A 20,887-nucleotide genomic window follows, 5' to 3' on the forward strand; every position below is an offset into this window, starting at 1 on the left:
TTTAATAAATGAATATTTAATGTTTGAGGTACATTTTTGTAACTATTGAAATTATTAGGTAATTTGTTAATGGATTGACTTATAATGCTTTGTTTTTGAATGTCAAATCAACCCTGCAATTCCATTAAAACCATATCCAGTCATGATGAGTTGAACTTTTTGCATAGAATTTTTTATCATTTATTAAGAATTCTCCTCTCCTAAGGGTATCGTTAAGGATACTCATCTACCCTGTTCTTTTGTTCTGGTACTGTTTTGCTCTCTGGGATAGTACAGGCTTCATCATATGAGCTGGGAACATTGTCCCTCTTGCTCTCTTCAAAAGTTTGTGTAGGATTTTTATTATTGCTTCCTTAAATGTCTGGTAGAACTCACCATGAAAGCAGTCAAAAGCTTTTATTATAGAATGCTTGTTTAATTATGAACGCAATTACTTTAATAGATACAGGGCCATTCTGATTTTTCTGTTTTTTTGTGTACAGATTCAGTCATCTGAGTCTTACAAGAAGTCTTTGTTTTACTTAATTATTGTTTGATTATAATAGTCTTTCAGTTTCATTTAGTATCTATAACATCTGTACTAATGTGTTTTCATTTAGAATTTTGGTAATTTGAATTTTGCTACTTTTTTTCTTGATCAGGTGCACTAGAGTTTCATCAGTCCTATCGAGCTGTCATCAAAGCTAGTTCTAGGATCCATGGATTTCTTTTCCACTGTTTCTGAATTTTGTTTAATTATCTCTGCTCATCTCTTCATCAGTTTATCCTCTCCTGCTATTATTTTTGTGCTGCCCTCCATTGTGTATCAATCTGAGGTTTAATTGCAGATTACTGATTTCAAGTTGCCCATCTCTCTAGTGTATTCAGTTAATGCTTTGGCCTTTCTTCGAAATACCGCATTAGCTGCATCCTACAAATATGATATACTGCATTTTCATTAGCAGTCAGTCAGAAATCTGTTCTATCTCCACTGTTATTTTGACCCTTCGTTTATAATAGAAGCATCTCAGTGTTACAATCCTTTTGTCCAAACATACTTTCTACTCACCTGCTTTCTTATTTAATTTACTGGCAATAAGTTAATGAACATATGTCTATGCAATGCCTACTTTGTATTTCTGATTCCCACAGAAAATATCTTAAATCCCTAGACCAGGTGATAAGGAACACCAAGTGATTTATTCCATTGTTTCTTAGAGTCCAATCTGTACTTTAGTTACATTCTAATATTCCCTATATTTTTTTTCTGTCACTCTTCCAGCTTCTAAATAGATTTATACTAGTTTATACTGTGTGACTCTGGATCCAGCAAGAATCAGATGCTAAGGTGAGAAGAAACACACAAAGACACAAGAAACACTGAGAAAAAAAATGGGAATGCGGCTGTTCAAGGTCAAGAGAGTTGTTACACTGCTGTGTAAGGCTTGAGAGTCTCAGAAGAACAAGGGGCAAATGTGTTGAGCAGACACATCTGCTCTGCCCTGCAATTTAGAGAAGCTTCAATAATGCTATCACCAAATGAACCATACCCCCTCTTTCAAGACCAAGTCTGCCTAAACTATTTATATTTGGTCAATACATGCTTATGATTAATTATTGACTTGTATTAGTACAAAAGGAAGAGGTAACATAAATTCTTTAGAATAAGAGTAACAAACAAAATAAACATCAAATGAATTTGAGCATGACCTTAAAAGCCTTGTAAACTCCAAATAAATTAATGTCATGTATCTTCTCTAATTAAACCTGGCTTTTCTAAAGTACTAGCATCAAGATGAATATGAACAGTTATTCATTATTTCTGTTATTCTTAATTATATTTGCTGTGGATTTGAATCGATTTTCATTTTAAATGTGCAATATTTTATATACACTTTGCTTAGTATAGGCATATATGAGTAACCTGGGATTTTAATCGCTGTTTATTATATTTACAATGTTGCTTCTATGGGTAAGTAAGTCGTAAGTTTCCAATGAGGAATTTATCAGTGAGCCTATGGGATACAACTTGTTTGACAGTTGGAGATGTCATATCTTTCAATAGTATATTACACAAATTTTATAAAATACTTAATTTCTTAATTGATCTATATTTGACTACAGAAATAGGCAAAAATTTAATTTGTCCTTATATTTCCTTCCAAATTAGCAGGTCTACAACAATTTTCATTGATTCATTCTTCTTCTATGATCTATATTTGGATATGCAAAAAATTATTTAACATTTCTTCCTGGTTTCTTTACAAACTTCACCTTACTTAAATGCATTTGCATAAATGTTCTGAAGCAAAGATAATTCTCCATGACTGAAAATTTGATACAGTGAAGGTCACAGAAAGTCTTGGAATGGAGGGACCACGAGGAGGCTTCCTATAATTTTTAATTATTCTATTTCCTAACAGTAAATGGTTACATTGCTACATAGAAATATAATCATTAGGGCTGGGAATATGGCCTAGTGGCAAGAGTGCTTGCCTCCTACACATGAAGCTCTCGGTTCGATTCCCCAGCACCATATATATGGAAAATGGCCAGAAGGGGCGCTGCGGCTCAGGTGGCAGAGTGCTAGCCTTGAGCGGGAAGAAGCCAGGGACAGTGCTCAGGCCCTGAGTCCAAGGCCCAGGACTGGCCAAAAATAAAAAAAGAAAAAAATATAATCATTAATTAAGTTCTCCAATTAAGATTTACAGTTTATGTAATTGCAATGGAATTAAATTTTATAAACTTACTTGAAAATATAATAACGACAGCATATAAATTAATCAATTTATCCTAGCTACACAATACACCTATTTTAACCAATATTGTCATTGATTTTGACAAATCACTTAGATATAGCCATGTTTAAAAGTTTAAAGTCTTTAAATGCTGGTGGCTGGTGGAAGGGCCCAAGTTTTAAGATGATTAGTTTTGTACCTTTTCCATCTCTTCACTCACACAGCACAGTGCTAGATCTAGTGCAGCCATAATAAAGTTTCTAGCATTCACATTAAAAGCAAAGTTAAGTGGCAGTGAGGAGATGTACAATGCACAAGCCTACTTGTAATAGGTTGTTTTTCTTTTTCTATTATTTTGCTGGTCCTGTGTCTTGAATTCATGGCCTGAGCACTGTCCCTGAGCTTTTGTACTCAAGGCTAGCACTCTATCACTTGAACCACATCTCCACTTACAACTTATTGGCAATTAATTGAAGACAAGAGCCTTACAGACTTTCCTGCCCAACCTTGCTTTGACCTGCTCTCCTCAGATATCAGCCTCCTGAGTAGCTAGTATTACAGGCATGAGTCACAGATGAGCCATAGGCACCCAGCCTGAATAGTTTTAACAGATAAAAACTACAGTTATTTAACATTGCCTTACACTGGATTTTCACTAAGAAGCTGATTCATCATTGAAGGTGAAGAAAGCTGAGGAACTTTCATCTGCAAAATGACCTGGTACCGTATACTAAGACCCAGTGTTGTTACAATTATTTCTGTAGTTGCAGAGAATTTAATGTCCACTTTTGAACCAACAAGTGGTTGATTATATATGGAAGCCATATTTAAGTCTCTCATTCTAGTAAGACACTATAATATTCAAAATATCTTCTCAATTAAGTCTAGTAACTATAACAAATTAATAAGCATATTGATAAGATGCATTTTATCAGGCTCAGTGGTGCACAAATCAGAAGATAGTGACCACAACTTTACTATAATACTGTAATACTTACAAATCACACACACACACATACACACACACACGCATACTCCAATAAATTAGTAAATGTGTCACCTGCACCACTAGACATGGTTTTATTTTTAGGCTGAAAACTAGAATGATTATAATATTCCTAAAAATACCTTCCAGACAGGCACTGGTTGCTCATGTCTGTAATTTTAGCTACTCAGGATTTCAGTTCAAATCCAGCCACGAAAATCCATGAGACTCATATCTCCAATTAGGCACCAAAAATTGGAAATAGAGCTGTGGCTCAAGTTGTAGACGTCTAGCACTGAGTAAAGCTCAGAGGCATCACCCAGGCCCTCAATTCACGCTCCAGGACACACACACACACACACACACACACACACACACACACACACACACACTACTTTTCCATAGCCAGGTGTGGGTGGCTCATACCTGTAACCCTAGCTACTCAGTATGTTGAAATCTGAGGATCAGGTCTAAATCAGCCTAGGCAGGAATGTTTGTGAGACTCTTTTACCTCCAATTAACTACCAAAAAGCCTGAAGCTGGTCTGTGCCTCAAGTGATAGAGTGCTAGCCTTGAGCAAAAAGGTTCAGGCAAAGAGCCCAAATCCGGGGTTCAAGCCCCAGCACTCAAACTAAAATAAAAGAAAAAAACAAAAAGAAACACCTTTCCATGTATAGTATACTGTGTGTTTCCTATGGAGTTTTTCTCTTTTGATAATTTTATCAGTTTACTTTTTAAAGCACTTACATAGGTGAAAATTTGCTTATAATGGTTAAGTGAAATACAGAGCCACCGAAAGTGAAGTTCCCTGAACAAAGCTGGAAAAATATTATGTGGTGGTATTTCAATCACTCAACATTTATTTTTCTTTCTTATCATTTTGAAATGTAATAAAAAGTTAATATTGGGATTTTATTCCAAATCTCTTACACACAAGATGAGCATACAGATACAAGAAGTCCAGTTGAAAAGGATTTGAGATTACTAATGTTCCTCAATTGCTGATCATATTAACTGGCCTGGACTCTGGGTGGTGTCGGGAGAGGTGAGAGCAAAAGGGAACCACTTCTTCAGTCCTAACTGTCCTCTACTTCCTGTCCCTGCTTTGCTCCATTTTCTGTCCCTGCTTTGCCCCACTTCCTGACCCTTCTTTCCTCCCCATCAAAGAAACTCACAATCTTATTGAAATTTTTTTTAGGACTAATTAAGAATAGAGTTTATGTCCTTTTTTTTTTTTTTAACTTTTTCTGAGTAGTTTATTGGGGATAAGTTTCACAGACATTTCTGCCCTGGCCGGCTTTGAACTGAAATCCTCAGATCTTAGCCTCCAGTGTAGTTAGGATTACAATTGTGAGCCACCAGCACCTAGCTACAGCTTTTTTAAATATAATTTATTTACTAATTAAACAAAATTTTTGACAAGGTGTTGTGCAAAAGGGGTACAGTTATATAATAGGGCAGTGTGTACATTTCTTGGGATATCTTACACCCTGTTTTTCTTTCCCTTCCCCAGATCAGGTAGACATATATACATTACACAGTGTACCAAAAGCATACACAGTAGCCACGTGGCCAAAGGAAATTAACCTAGGACTTTAAATGTAATGTCAACAATAGAGTTTGCTTAACCTTGTCTTATATGAAAGTACATACATAGCTTGTGAGCTGTTGTGATCCACTGAGAGGCCTATTTTTGGCCTTTATACGTTGAGTAATTGTTTGGTTTTAGTTACATAATGTAGGGTCGCTGACCCAAACCTGTGGGAAATACCATTTGACAAGAAGTTTTTGGTTTCACAGACTGGGTCTCTACTGTCTCCCCCTTCCCCACTTTAACAGTCATATGTCAAGGAGATCATGCCCCTCTGTTTTCTGTGTTCTAGGCTTGTCTCACTCAACATTATTTGTTCAAGTTCTGACCATTTCCCTGCGATTAACAATATTTGACCATTCCTAATCACTATGTAGTATTCCATTGTGTATAGGTACCATAATTTTGGATCCATTCATATGTGGAGGGGCATCTGGGTTGTTTACATATTTTGGCTGTTGTGAATTCTACCGCGATAAACATGGAAGTACAAATGTCTTTTTGATATCTTGGGACTTGTTGTTTAGGATAGATGCCTAGGAGTGGTATGGCTGGGTTATAGGGTAGGTCTATGTTGAGCTTTTTGAGGAACCTCCATACTGTTCTCCAAAGTGGTTGTACTAATTTGCACTCCCACCAACAATGGATAAGGGTTCCTCTTTCCCCGCACCCCCTCCAGCATTTGTTGCCTGAGTTCAGAGTATAGGACATTCTCACTGGAATGAGGTGATATCTCAGGGTTGTTTTTATTTGCATTTCCTTTACTGCCAGGGATGTTGAACATTTCCTCATATGTTTCTTTGCCATTTTTATCTCTTCTCTTGTGAAGTCTCTCTTTAGCTCCTTTGCTCATTTCCTAATTGGTTTACTGGGCTTGGAGGGCTTAGTTTTTTGAGTTCTCTGTAGATGATGGATATTAGGCCTTTGTCTGTTGCTGTGCTGGTAAAGATCCTTTCCCATACGGTTGGCTGTCTTTCTATTTTGGTGGCTATGTCCTTAGCTGTGCAGAAACTTTTTATTTTGTAGTAGTCCCATTTGTCGAGTCTCTCCCCTATCTGTTGTGCCCCTGGCACTCTATTCAGGAAGTTCCTTCCTGTGCCTATAAGTTCTAGCATCTTTCCTACTCTGTCCTTCAGTAATTTCAAGGATTCAGGTTTAATGTTGAGGTCCTTGATCCATTTTGAGTTGATCTTGGTGCATGGTGATAGCCTAGGGTCTACTTTGAGTTTTCTGCATATGGCTGCCCAGTTTTCCCAGCACCAGTAGTTGAAGAGTCTCTGTTTTTTCCATTTTATGTCTTTAGCTCCTTTGTCAAAAAATCAGCTGACTGTAAGAGTGCTGTTTTATTTCTGGGTCTTCAATTCTATTCCATTGGTCTTCAGGTCTGTTTTTATACCAATACCAGGCTCATGGCTCTATAGTAGGGCTCAAAGTCTGGTACTGTGATACCTACGGCACTGCTTTTTTTTGCCTAGAATTGCTTTGGCTATTCTAGGTCTTTTGCTGTTCCATATGAATTTATGGGTTGCTTTCTCTATTTCAGTGAAGAATGTCGCTGGGATCTTGACGGAGATTGCATTGAATTTGTATAACAATTTGGGCAATATGGCCATTTTCACTATATTGATTCTGCCTACACATGAGCATGGGAGATCTTTCCATCTTCTTGTGTCTTCTTTGATTTCCCGTACTAGATTTTTATAGTTCTCATTAAATAGGTCCTTCATGTCTTTAGTTAGGTTGATCACTAGGTAATTTATTGTTTTTTAAGCTACTGTAAATGGTATTTTTCCATAATTTCCTTTTCTGCTTGTGCATTGCTGGTGTACAGAAAAGCTGCTGACTTTTGTGGATTGATTTTGTATCCTGCTACTTTGCCAAAATGGTTTATTAGGTGTAGGAGTTTGGGGATTGGGTTTTTTGGGTCCTTCAGACGTAAGATCATGTCATCTGTGAATAGGGATAGCTTGATTTCTCCCTCTGTTTCTATTGTGCAGAAGAGTTTGAGGAGTATTGGTATTAGCTCCTCACTAAAGGTTTTATAGAATTCATTGGTGAATCCATCTGGGCCTGGGCTTTTCTTTGTTGGGAGGCTCTTGATTAGCCCCTGTATCTCGCTGTAAGTTATTGGTTTATTTAGTTGATTTATTTCTTCTTGATTCAGTTTGGGCGGTTTATTCTTCTCTAAGAATTGATCCATTTCTGTAAAATTATTGTTTTTTACTGAGTACTGAAAATAGTTCCTTATTATTGTTTGAATATCGTGTGTATTTGTTGTAATTTTTCCAGTAGAGTCCCTGATTTCACGGATATGATTCTCTTTTCTTCTTTTTTTTTGTAAGTCTTGCAAGGGGTCTGTCAATTTTATTTATTTTCTCAAAGAACCAGCTTTTAGTTTTATTTATTTGTTGAATGGTCTTTCTATTTTCAATCAGATTTACCTCTTCTTTAATCTTTGTGATCTCTCTCCTCCTAGTCATTTTAGATTCGATCATTTCTTGTTTCTCCAGATGTTTTAGTTTCATCGTGAGGTTATTTACCTGCTTTGCTTCCATTCTGTTAATGTGAGTGCTGAGGGCAATGATCTTGCCCCTCAGTACTGCCTTAGCTGTATCTCATAGGTTTCTTTGTGATGTATTTTCACTGTCGTTGGCTTATGAATTCGTTACTTTCATCCTTAATTTGTTCTGTGGCCCAAGTGTTAGATAACAGTGAGGGGTTTAGCCTCCAAGTATTTGTGTAGCCTCTGTGGTATCCTTTGTTATTGAGGGTTACCTTTATTCCACTGTGGTCAGATATAATACATGGTATGACATCAATACTTTTGTATTTGCTGAGGATCTTTGTGTGGGCTATGACATCATCTATTTTGGAGTATGTTCCATGGGCTGCTGAGAAGAAGGTGTATTGGGTCTCTGTAGGGTGGAAGATTCTGTACAGATCTATCAGATCCATTTGGGATATGGTGTTAGTTAGGTCTTCAGCTCCCTTGGTAATCCTCTGGGTGTTACATCTGTCTCTTGGAGAGAGCGGAGTATTAAAGTCTCCCACTATGATTGTGTTTGGGTCTATCTTGCTCTGTAGTTCTGTGACTATTTCCTTGACATATGTAGGGCCTCTTTTGTTTGGTGAGTATAAATTTATCACCATGATGTCTTGATTCTGGATTTTTCCTTGTATTAAAATGTATTGCCCTTCTTTGTCTTTTTGAGTTGATTTTAATGAGAAGTCCAGCTTGTCTGAAATCAGGATGGCTACTCCTGCCATTTTGGTAGGTGCGTTTGATTGGAAGATCTTGCTCCATCCTTTCATTCGGAGGCAGTTTTTATCCCTTTGTGTAAGATGGGTCTCTTGAAGACAATAGATGGCAACTTTTTGTTTGCGGATCCACTCTGTCAGTCTGCTCCTCTTTATCGGAGAGTTTATACTGTTTATATTCAAAGAGATCATGGATAAGAGTGTTTTTTTCCCTTCCATTTTCCTGTTAGGCTGTTTTTCCTCTCCTTTTTTTTTTCTTTTCTTTATTTATCTGCTCTTTCTGTTGGGCTCTGGCTATTGTAGTTTCTTTCTTTTTCTGTCTATGTGTCCTGTACATTTTCTGTTGGGAGGGTTTCCCCTCTTAGAATTCGCTGTAAGGCTGGTTTTTTATTCACATACTCCTTTAGATCCTCTTTGCTATGGAAAGATCTGGTTTTTCTCTCAAATTTGAATTCTAGTATTGCTGGATATCTAATTCTGGATTGACAATTGTTGGCCTGTAGGACTTGGATGGTGTTCTTCCACACTCTTTGTGTGTTGTAGGTTTGTGTGGAGAGGTTAGCTGTGATCCTGATCCTTTTTCCATTGTAATATAGCTCTGTCTTCATTTTGGCTGCATTCAAAATTTGCTCTTTATTCTTGAGATCTGAAGTCTTGAATATTATGTAACTGGATGAGCATTTTCTAGGGTCTGGTCTGCCAGGTGTCCTCTAGGCTTCGATTACTTGGGTGAGGTCCCTTGTGAGATTGGGGAAGTTTTCTGTGATAACTCTATTGAAAATATGTTGTAGCCCTCTGCTCTGGTATTCAGCTCCTTCATCTATTCCAAATATGTGCAGCTTACATCTCTTGTCTTTGTCCACTAGCTCCTGGATTAGTCTGCCCTTGAGTTTAACCATTTCTTGGAGTGTGGTAATTTTCTGGTCCTTATCAGTTGCATCGTGGTCCAAAAGAGAGATTTGGGATTCAATATGATCAATTCTTTGTGATATGGCTTCAAGTGTGGAGTTTATGGATGTCAGCGAGCTATTTATGGTCACCAGATCAGCTCTGATCATGGAAATTTCTTTCTTTAAAGAGTTGTATTTTAAATCTATTTTTTCATGCATTTCGCTTCCCAGGATGTTAAGGTCTTCTTTAACGGAGGAGTGCACTGTATCGATTTTTGCTTCCATTTCTTTCTTGACTTCCTGAAGGTCCTTTGAGACTTCCATTCTAAACTCCTGGAATTGTTTTCTGAATTCATTCCTGAGGCTTTCCATCATTTCTGCTATCTTAGCCTCAGTTGTTTTTATATTCTCCGTCTTCTCTTCAGTTGTACTACTTTTTGGAGCTGGCGTGTTGGCTTGACCTTTCATGAAATTTGTAATATTTCTTTGTGATTTGCTCATCTGGAGATCTACACCTGTAGGCGGCAACCTTGGCTTGGCTTTGTGCTGGTTCCCGCTGGTCCATCAGTGGGAGACTTGTCTGTGTTCTGGCTCAGGGTTTGAGTTTGGCTGTTGAACCTTTCTGCACAATGAGTGAGCGTGACTGTCTCGGTTGTTGCCAGGGTGGTCACCCTCACTGCACTTGGGGGTGGGTAGGTTCTGTGTCTTTCTCTGCAGGACTGTGCCCTGCCGCTGTGTTGTGCTGACCCTAGTGTGCCCCTGATGTGGGTTTGCGGGTCGCTGATTCAGTGTGGCGTGGAGACTTTTCTCTTCTTTGATTCTTTTCCCACTCGGTACCAGTACAGTGGTCAGAGGAGCTCACCTCTCAGATTACCACTACGAGGCGGCTCGCCCACCTTTGTGGATTGCTCCTATCGGAGCAGGTGTTGCTGTTGAGGGGTGGCCTGCCCACCTGTGTGGAGTGCGCCTATCTGAGCGGGTGTTGCTGCTGAGGGGGCAGCTTGCCCACTTGTGTGCTCCTGCAGGGGGTTGGGCAATAGATCCTCCTGCTGGAGGGCTAGCACACTGGCTCATGCTGGCCCTCCAAGGGGCATATGTATGTGCACTCTTATGCTTCCTTTGGGGGTGTGCTGCCCCGAGTTGTTAGAGGGTGCTTGTGCCCTCTCATGAATCTGCTGTGGGGGGCAGTATGCATGGACCCCAGCAGGTTCAAGTTTTTGGGCGTGGGTTGGTGCCCACAGATTCTGTGCGCCTCCGCTGTGAGGAGAGCGTGTGTTCAGACCCAGGTGTCCCTGCTGGGCTGGTATTGCACATCAGCAAGCCTGTGATCAATGTTCAAAAGTCTGCATGGACCAGGGCACCTCAGATGGCATTCCAAGACCTACCAGTCCCCGGGCCCCTGCTGGGGGTCGGGGCTGGTGCGGCCAGGTTCAGGCTCCTCAGCTGGGGCTTTGGAGGATGCCTGTCTAAGGTGTTGCCTGGTCACTTTGTTGGGTGCTGCTCTGCCTCTGCTAGCTCCTGTGTCCTCCCAGAGGCTGTAGGGTCCTAGAGATGCCAGAAATGGGGCTCCTTTGTTCCCTCGGGGTAGGGAGGGAGAGGGAGGGAGTTCTAGCTTTTTTGTTGGGTTTGGGTCTCTGCTAGAGATGGTCTCCCATGGGGGGGGGGCAGGCAATGGGAAACTTACTGGTCCTGGATTGTGTGTGTGTGTCCCGAGCTGCTGTGGGCTTTTTGGGGCTGGGGTGCTGGGGTGTGGCAATCAGTCGTTTGGTGGTGGTGGTCCCAGCTCTGTGCTGCCTGGTTCCCCTGCTGTTGTTGTCTGTTCCTGGCCATTCGGTTCTGTGCTGCCGTCTGTCTTTTTTGGTCTGCACTCCGTTTGAGGTCCGTGGAGCTCCTGCTGTCTGGACTCTGCACTCCTGGCATGACTTTTCGGCTTTCGTGTCTCTGGTCACTGACGGTCTGTGGTCCCGTTTACCAGCGCCAGGTCCCCTTTTCCAGCCTGGCCCTGTTCTGGCCGGGGTCCCGGGGGGGGGGGGGGTAAGGGGGAGGGGTGTACCCTGGAGATTTTCCAGCTCTGTGCAGGTTATAGGCTCTTCTTTTTTTTTTTTTTTTGGTTTCCTGTGTTTCTCTGTTTCTTCTGGTTGTTGGGTTTGCTGGATTCTTGATGGGCTGTTGGATGCTGGAGTTCCCAGCTCACTATTTGGTTGGAGCAAGTTGGGGTGCCTCCCTATTGTGATGGTGTCATCCTCTCTCCTATTTATGTCCTTTCTGACAGGAAGATTTTTTTTTTTTTGCTTTGTCATGTTGAGGGAGGGAAAGTAGAGATAAGAACAGAAATGTTGTTGTCTATATGAAGAAAAATCAATTAAAATTATTTTTTTTAGAAAAAAATAAAATTAAACAACTGTGTACGTATGTAACTACTTTTTCTGTAAGAAAAATAATTTTCATTAGGTTTAGTCCAGAGTTACAGAATAGAACGTTAAAAAGTTAAAGGCTGAGATAAATTGGGAACTTAATAGCACAAAGTAACCTTAAATCTACTACTTCCACGAACACCTTAATGAGAGCAATGCTCAGCACTTAATATTCTGCTTGACCAGGAAATCTCAGAGTGCCTTGCTCTTTGAGAAATAAAAAAGAACTTACCCTTTTCTGATCTTTCATGAACATGTTTAAATATGTGCATACTTTACAAAGTTAAGGCACATTGGACATAACAATAAATTCATCCACAAGTATTATATTCTTTTAAGTATAAGCCAATATGTAAGTGAGCCCTCATGGACTTTCCATAGTCATACAGGAAGAGGATTATCACTTAAGTTAGTGTGTGTGTCTGTGTTGTGTGTGTGTATGCACTAGTATTAGAGGCTTAGGCTATCTCTCATTGGCTGATACTCTACGACTTGAGCCACACCTCCAATTTCTCTTTCTTTCTGATTAATTGGAAATAAGCATCTCCAAATTTTTCTGTCCAGGCTGGTTCAACAATGTTCTTTAGGTCTCACCCTCCTGACTACCTATGATTATAGGTATGATACAGTACTGTTACTCTAGGACAGTTATTTTGTTTCATATCAGTTTCCCTATATAATATTAATACACATAATTGGTTATACATGTACCTAAACAAATATATGTACATATGCAATTTCTTACAGTTAAATATTAGAGTAAAAGCACATAAAAGAGTTATGATTGTCTTAGTTTTTTAGTGTCTTATTCTATCTAGCAGCTAGCACAAATATTTAGATAAAATAGGTATTCAATAAAAGTATTCCATGTGTCTAATTCTTCTCATCTTCTTCCTATAAGACATTACCACAAAGTTCATTTAAATTATATAATTTTGTATGTCATAGTTTTTATTAGCCACAGGTCTAAGAATAGTATGCCAAAGCTGTTTCTTCACTTCATGTTTCACAAGACAAAAATCAAGGTAAGGTTTTCTAGGGGTACTGGGGCTGAATGACATTTCAAGCCTCTTCAGAATAATGGCAGAATTAAGCTACATGGTGGTTATTGGACAGAAATTCTCATGACCTGGCTCTTCTTGCTTGGGTGGTCTTCTGAGGTTACTGGGGCCTACTTGTATTCCTTAGCTTCTGCCCTTCTCCCCTGTCTTTAGAGTGAATAACAGTGAGTTGAGCGCCCAAATTCCCTTTAGCTTCACATCTCCTCTTTCTTTCTATTCTTTCAAATTTCTCTGACTTTTTCTTTTCTTGTTATTTTAAGGCCTATGTGATTGCATGGGCTCTACCAAGATAATTTGAGATATTCTTTAACAACATTCATGTTTAAATCACCAGAAAATCAAAATGTTAGAATCAAATCTTTGATATCCTACCATAGTCTTAAGTATTGAAAATGCATATAAAATATTTAGAATGAATCAGTGATGAAAAACATAGTATAATAACATTGGTCGTGATTACTAACACAAACAAATATTGTGGTGTGGTAGGTTTGAAAACTAGAGAGAGGAGGAAGTGATTTGCATATATATTCTTTGTCTAAATAATTTAAGGTAAGTTTCTGGCAAGTTGCCTTATGTTGCTTGGCTTAAAGGGAATATTTGGGGAATAATTACCATATTTTAGAACAAAAGTAACTGAGATCTTGAGAAAATAGAAGAATATTAACTAAAGCCACTTTCACATTCACATATTTTATGGCTCTGGATAGCACTGACATTCTTCTGTGTAGTTTTCCTGATATTAAAAAAATTTAAAAATCTAGGCTGGAACAAAATCACACTGACAAAAAGCAAAGAAGGCAAGGACAAAAATGTATAGAGGTAGGATGGGGTAGAAACCCAAGAAAGAATAAAAGAAAAAATGATCTGAGCGTAAACAAAATCTAGGAAAATTATAAGAAAACAAAGTGAGGAAACATAAATTAAGACAGAGACAAAAGAAGTCAGAGGAAAGGACTGGAAGTTTTCTCCATAGCTAGAACTTTCTTTTTCCTATTTTACAGCTTGTCCGATTAAAAAGCCTGAACAGACCAGAGAAACAATAATTACTTCCTAGATTTGGCTAATACATTTCTTCTCTCCACCTGAATTTTCCATGCAATTAACATTAATCAAAATGTTAATAAGGATGATGAAAATCTGGAGCTCCTTTTCAAATACCTGTGCCTGGCACAGTGTTATCAGTCTCTAGATAAGAAACTCTATTTAGTGATTGAGGTAAAAGGAAACACTTGATAGAAACTGACTTACTCCAGAGATACTGGACATGTAAGTATCTTACAGTGTAAGGGTTTTGTGCATCTTTTCACTCATTGCTTTACCTATAACAACTTCCTCCCCACAGTTGTCTTCTAATTTCCCTTGATAATTAATGAAATGTCTTATATGTTTTTCTTCAATGGAAGCCAATATCAAACCTACAGATAAGCAGAATTTGAATCTCTACATTCTTAGAAACATTCTAATGAGTTTGTTGTCAATGTTTTTTCCTACATATGTTTTCCCCTTGTGGGCTTTTACTGACTATACTCATAAATCTGATTTTCATAACAACCTTGACAGGTTTTCCTTTCTGTTTCTTTCACATAAATTTTGCACTGTCCTTTACCTCCTCTAAAAATATTTTGGTGGATTTTACATAATTCTTTTGAAGAATTTTGAAGAAACAGTTCACAACTAGCACTTAAACTGACTGTGAGTGTTGCTGCCCTTTGGGTCTGAGTTGTCACTGAGAATTCTGATACCAGTGTGTGGATGGGGCCAAAAAGGATTACCTTTGTGGAAAAGTCCTCTGCCTCTCCTGAGAGTCTCATTGCAGTCCTTGACTGCTTAAAAATCATCAGAGCAAAGGTTTAGTAAATGTTTCCTAAACTTGTAAGCAGAAGAGTGATCTTGTAACTTAACTGGGAAAACTTAATGATTGGTAGCACCATGTATATAGTTCTCTTTCAAGGTGAAGTTTGGTTTTCACTAGAGTTGACATGTTAACCAAGCTAGCTTGACAGCTTACGAAGGGCATGCCCAGGTCTGCTTCCTATTTGAATGATCACATTGATTCTTCCCTGACTCAAAATTAAAGACAATTTTGACCCAAATAGAACTAAACATATTGCCAAAGCCAACTTTCTTTGCTGTTTTTTACTTGCTGATTTTTTTTTTTTTTTTTTTTTTGGCCAGTCCTGGGGCTTGGACTCAGAGCCTGAGCACTGTCCCTGGCTTCTTTTTGCTCAAGGCTAGCACTCTACCACTTGAGCCACAGAGCCACTTCTGGCCATTTTCTGTATATGTGGTGCTGGGGAATTGAACCCAGGGCCTCATGTATACAATGCAAGCACTCTTGCCACTAGGCCATATCCCCAGCCCCTCTTGCTGATTTTTATATAATAAAAGACATTGTAAAAGTTTTTTCCAAATTTGAAATTGATTTTGTTACTCTTTTATTCTTTGCTATCCATATTAAAAATCAAATGATTATTTTCTGCCTACAAATAGTTGACATCCCAATATTAACAGAAAAATACATTTTTTTCTACTGATCTCACTTCATGGCCTCTCAAAATCTATAACCAACATGCTTTTCTGGGTATGGGAGACTTTCTCCATAGCCTACTTCAATAACCATTGTGCTTCATCTCTTAAAGATATATTTTCCAAAAATATCATCTAGGGTAGAGAGTAAGATGAAGGAAAATTTATGTAAAAAATGTATGTCTCTATTGGGTCTGTTTTTGTAAGGATATTCATAATCATGGATATTTACATTTTAATTGATATAATTTGTTTTAAATACACTTTCATCTTAAAGAAAAAGTGTGAAAGCACAGAGAGTTTCTGCGAACATCTTCACATCTGTTGGCTCTCTTTAGTCCTCCAATTTTTAGTTTGTCAATCCTGGCTCAGGTTACCCAAATTTATTTTTCAAATTCTGGATTCTTAAAATGAATATAGCTCACAGACACATCTCATAAAACTTTCCATATCTATCACTTCATGTGGATATTTAGTTACCATTCCCCTATTGTATATTCTTAGCAAAGATAAGGAAGATAAGTTGATTATAATTGTGTGCATTTTTTTCTGGGATCTTCCTCCTATGTTGCTCCAATATTTGAAATCAAGTATGTTTTGAAATAAAGTATCCTGATACTTCTAGCTTTGTGGTTTTGTTCAAGATTCATTTGAATAACTGGTAGATTTTTGGTGAAAGATTTTGTTTTGTTTTGTTGGCTATTTGGGGGTTCCATTTTAATTTTAAGAATGTTTATTTAATTTATAGGATACAAATGTTTCAGAAAAACACTTTCACATGTGTGTTGATAGTGGTGCTTCAATTGAGAGCCTCACACTCTTGGTTAGGCTATTTTTGCTCAAGACTAGCTCCCTACCACTTCAGCCACATCTCTGTTTTCAGCATTTTGCTAGATAAGTTAAGTGAAGTGTCCCATACATTTGTCTGCCTAGGCTGGTTTTGAATTCAGTCCTCATATCTCAATCACCTAACTAGTCAAGATTACAGGCATGAGCCACAGACAAAATCTCAAAAAACCCAACAATTTTAAATGTACAATGGGGATTTTGAAAATGGTTGCATTGAATATGGAGAACTCTTTAGGAAATACAAACATTTTAGAGTGTTGGTTTATTTTTCCATAAAATCATAGGCTATCTTTGCATCTACTGGTGTTTTTTAGTATTGTTTTAAGTCTTATAATTTCATTTTTATACAGTTTTATTTTTTATTGCAAAGGTGATTTTCAGAGTCACAGTTTTTTCAGGGTTACAGTTACATAAGTCAAGTAATGAGCACATTTCTTTTTGAACAAAGTCACCTCTTTCCTCAATTTTCTCCCAGTTTTTACCTTCTGACCCCCATCCACCACAAGTTGTATAGTTCATTTTCAATATAGTGTCTAATGAGTATCACAGCTGCATCTGTTCACCCTTTGTCTTTTTATGCTTTATACTTATCAGTTAAATATTTCACCTTCTTAGATAAATTTCTATGTATTTGATGGTATTATTCATGGCTTTCTTTGCTTAATTCTAAATGAAGTTTGTTCATCTATTAGTGCTGTTTTAACAAGATAATAGAAACTAATTCCTCACACTTGAGTAGGCTGGAAAGTCCAAGATTAAGGTTCCAGTACATTCAGTATCTATAAGCACAGTGCTATCAAATTTGGTATGTTTCAAAATATGGTATCAGGGGTGGTAAAGAATTTAGAACATACTAATTACATAAAGCACCCTCAAAGTATATTAAACATACATAGTACAAAAAGCTGTAATATTGATAGATTTCATAGACAAAATCCTTCCTGAAATTGGTCTGTACAACAATTTGTAGGTATGATTCCACAAGCATGGCAATAAAAGGAAAAAATATAACAGATGGCATCAAACTAAACATTTTGCACAGCAAATGAAACAATAAATGGAGTCAATAGAAAACTAACAGAGTGGGAGAAAATATTTGGAAGCCATAGACCTGGTAAGAGGATAATAACAAAATATAAAAGAAAATCAAACAACTGAGTATCTGGAAAACAAATAGCTCAGTTACAAAATTTGACAAAGGATTTGAGTGGCATTTTTCTAAACAACATAGACAAATGGCTACTAAGTATATTAGACCTCACCAATCATCAGTGAAATGAAAAACACACCCTACTCACATTTATTGTAATGCCTAATATAAACAAGAAATATTGCAGAGGATGTTAAAAAGCGTGTGGAGAACAGGAAATCTTTGTTCATTGCTGGTGGGAGTGTAATTCTGTACAGACATTATTAGTACAAAACTGGTATAGAAGTTTGGAAAAAAGTAAAAATTGTATCTATCATATGTTCCAGCCATCTCACTTCTGGATATATATCACAAGGAAATGAAGACATGAACCCAAAGGGTATTTCTACACTTTGTCCACTAACATTATTCATAATAATCAAGATATGGAATTAGTCTTACTATTAACTCACACTTGAGAATTTATATAATCTACATTCTATGTATGTGAAATGTATACATATTACATATATTCATGTATATGTATATATAATGTCTATACATATATATCTATATATGTTTGTGTACATTCTAGTCTATACATATATTCTATACATATTCTATACATATATTCTATGTATGTAAGTATATGTAAACACTCACAAGTGATTTTTAAAAAGCCTTAAAAATAGAAGGAATTTCTGAGGTTTCATGAATGAGCCTAGATGCTTGGTGCTCAAGACTGTGTATTCAGAAAGAAAAATGCTACATGACCTTGGTTGTATATTGTATCTGGAAGGGTGAAATTCATAGAAGCAGAGACAATAGGATTGTAATTTGTCAGGGGCCATATAGAGGAAAATGTAAAGTTGTTTGTCAATAAGTACAAAGTAAGTGGTCCATACATATGAATCTAACTACTCAGGAGGCTGGTATCTGAGGATTCAGATTACAATTGCAACATACTGAGACTCCTTTCCCTTATTAACCACTAAATTTCTCAATTTGGATCTGTGGCTTCCATAGTAGAGTGCTAGCCTTGCGTGAAAAAGCTCAAGGAGAGAGTGCAGGCCCTACATTCAAACCCCAGAACCAGCAGTTACACAACAAGAAGTACAAATATGAAAATAAGTCCTAGAAATCTTCCTCCCAACATAAATGTCCATTGTAACAGTTCTGTATTACATGTTAAGAGGATAGACATTCTGAATTTTGATATCATTATTGGTGATGAATATGAAACATTTGTGACCATGATTTCTCAGTGTGAAGTTACACTAAGACTCATCAAGTTGTAGTCAATCATATCTCAAAATTGTTTTCTAAAAATGATCATAGTAATGCTTTGTGAAAAATATGGAACCAACCCAGATGTATGTGGTACATATACACAATGGGACTCTATGCCTCTATCAGAAAGAATGATATTGCCCCATTCATAAGGAAATGTTGTTTGGGTTTTTGTTTGTTTGTTTGTTTTTGCCAGTCCTGGGGCTTGAGATCAGGGCCTGAGCACTGGTGCTGGCTTCTTTTTGCTCAAGGCTAGCACTCTTCCACTTGAGCCAGAGCGCCACTTCTGGCTTTTTCTATATAGGTGGTGCTGAAGAATTGAACCCAGGGCTTCATGTATAGGAGGCAAGCACTTTGCTATATTCCTAACCCCCCATTCATAAGGACATGGAAAAACTTGGAAAAAAATCATACTAAGCAAAGTGAGCCAGATCCAAATAAAGTTAGACTCTATGGTTTCACTCATTGGTAATAATTAGTATATGACTAGGATAGTCCTAGCAGAAAAGCACAATAGCTCAATAGCTTTGTGCATGTAAACACATAAGATGATGCTAAGCCAAATGAACTCCAAGTTAGGGAAAAAAATCAATAAGGAACAGCAAATTTTTAATTCGTTCTTGAAAAATTTGAGCATTATCCTCGATCAAATTTGGACATGCCAGATCTAAGTGCTAGGCTTTATTAAGGTGTGGTTAGTTGTAAACTGTTAATAACTCCTCTGGTAATTGTGTTTTTGGTGTGGCATTGTTAATGTAAAAATCAGCCCTTGTTAATGTAACTGTATCATTGTTAAGCCTTCTAACATGAAAAACACCAAAGTAAGACTAAACAAGCAAAAGATGTCTAGTAGCAAACCAAATGCCTTTGAAAGAAAGAAAAACAGAAAGGGAAAGGGAAAAGCATTAGTTGGAAAAGAGTTCACATAATGTTGAGAGTCTGTCTCCTGTGTATAAAACAGAGAAGGAAGATTAATGCAAGTTGGTTCTTAGCTCAGAATGTGAAGCCCAAAGTAAATCTTCAAGTCAACGTTTCCTTTTACAGGATTTCACAAGGGGCAGAAATAGCCAGATCCTTTCTTTTAGTAGCTAGTACTACATCAAAGATGGTGTTCATGGTCCATGGTGGATCTGAAAGTCCAACAGAGAAGAACTGTCAGACACCATGAGGCCCCCAGCATGTTCATTGAATGGGACAGCATTTCATTTCAAAACACCTTCAAGGTTACCACAGCAATTCAGCAAAACAAACAAAGCAAACACAAAAGCAGCAGGATTTTGCAAAGCACACAGAATTATAGAAATCTAAATTCATTCTATTTAAATTATCCTTATTCTCTTTCTCAACCATTCCTAGGTTTTCTTTCCAGGTTTATGCTCTGGTCTACCTTTCCCTCAGGTTTTATTATAACCTAAATTATCCTGATGTGCTCAAGTGTGCTGTAACTGTTAACTTTCTTCTTATTTATTTGCTTATTTATTTATTATCAAAGTGATGTACAGTGGATACAGTTTCATACATAAGGCAGTGAGTACATTTCTTATCAAACTTCTTGTCTCCTCCCTCATTTCTCTCCCTCTTTCCCCTCCTCCTCCTTTCCCTCCCTTGCCCGCAGTTGTATAGTTTTGTAAGTATCGCTGTTGCATGGTTTGCCTTTTACCATTTGTCTCTCCCTTTTGATGTTCCCCTTCCCTTCCTTACTTCCTATAAGTGTACATACAATACCCAGGGTACCAAAATTAGTTACAGTGACATCAGCGGTAAAACCATGGGGAAGAAAGACACCATGGGGAAGAAAAAAAATGTCATAACTTCACATGGTACATTGAACATAACAACAGCAATGATAAACCACTTATTCCCATAACTTGGAGTTCATTTCACTTAGCATCATCTTATGGTCACACAATGAAGTCAAAGGTAGCCTGTCTTCAGTTTTGATAGTAGTAAGGTAAACTAAAATTTGCAAGCAACTTCTATTTGCCAGGAAATATTATGTGTAAACAACAGTTTTGAAGTAAGACACATTTTAAATATCACTTGACTGAGAAAATTTTTATTTAAATTAAATCTGCAAAGCCCATTTCATGAGAACTCATTTTTTATATAAAATAAGCATTTTCCAACTACTATTTTTTTCACAGCCTGAAGTTGCTGTTAGCTGTATTCTCCTG

This window comes from Perognathus longimembris, chromosome 5, assembly GCF_023159225.1.
Source record: "Perognathus longimembris pacificus isolate PPM17 chromosome 5, ASM2315922v1, whole genome shotgun sequence".
In the NCBI taxonomy this organism is placed as follows: Eukaryota; Metazoa; Chordata; class Mammalia; order Rodentia; family Heteromyidae; genus Perognathus; species Perognathus longimembris.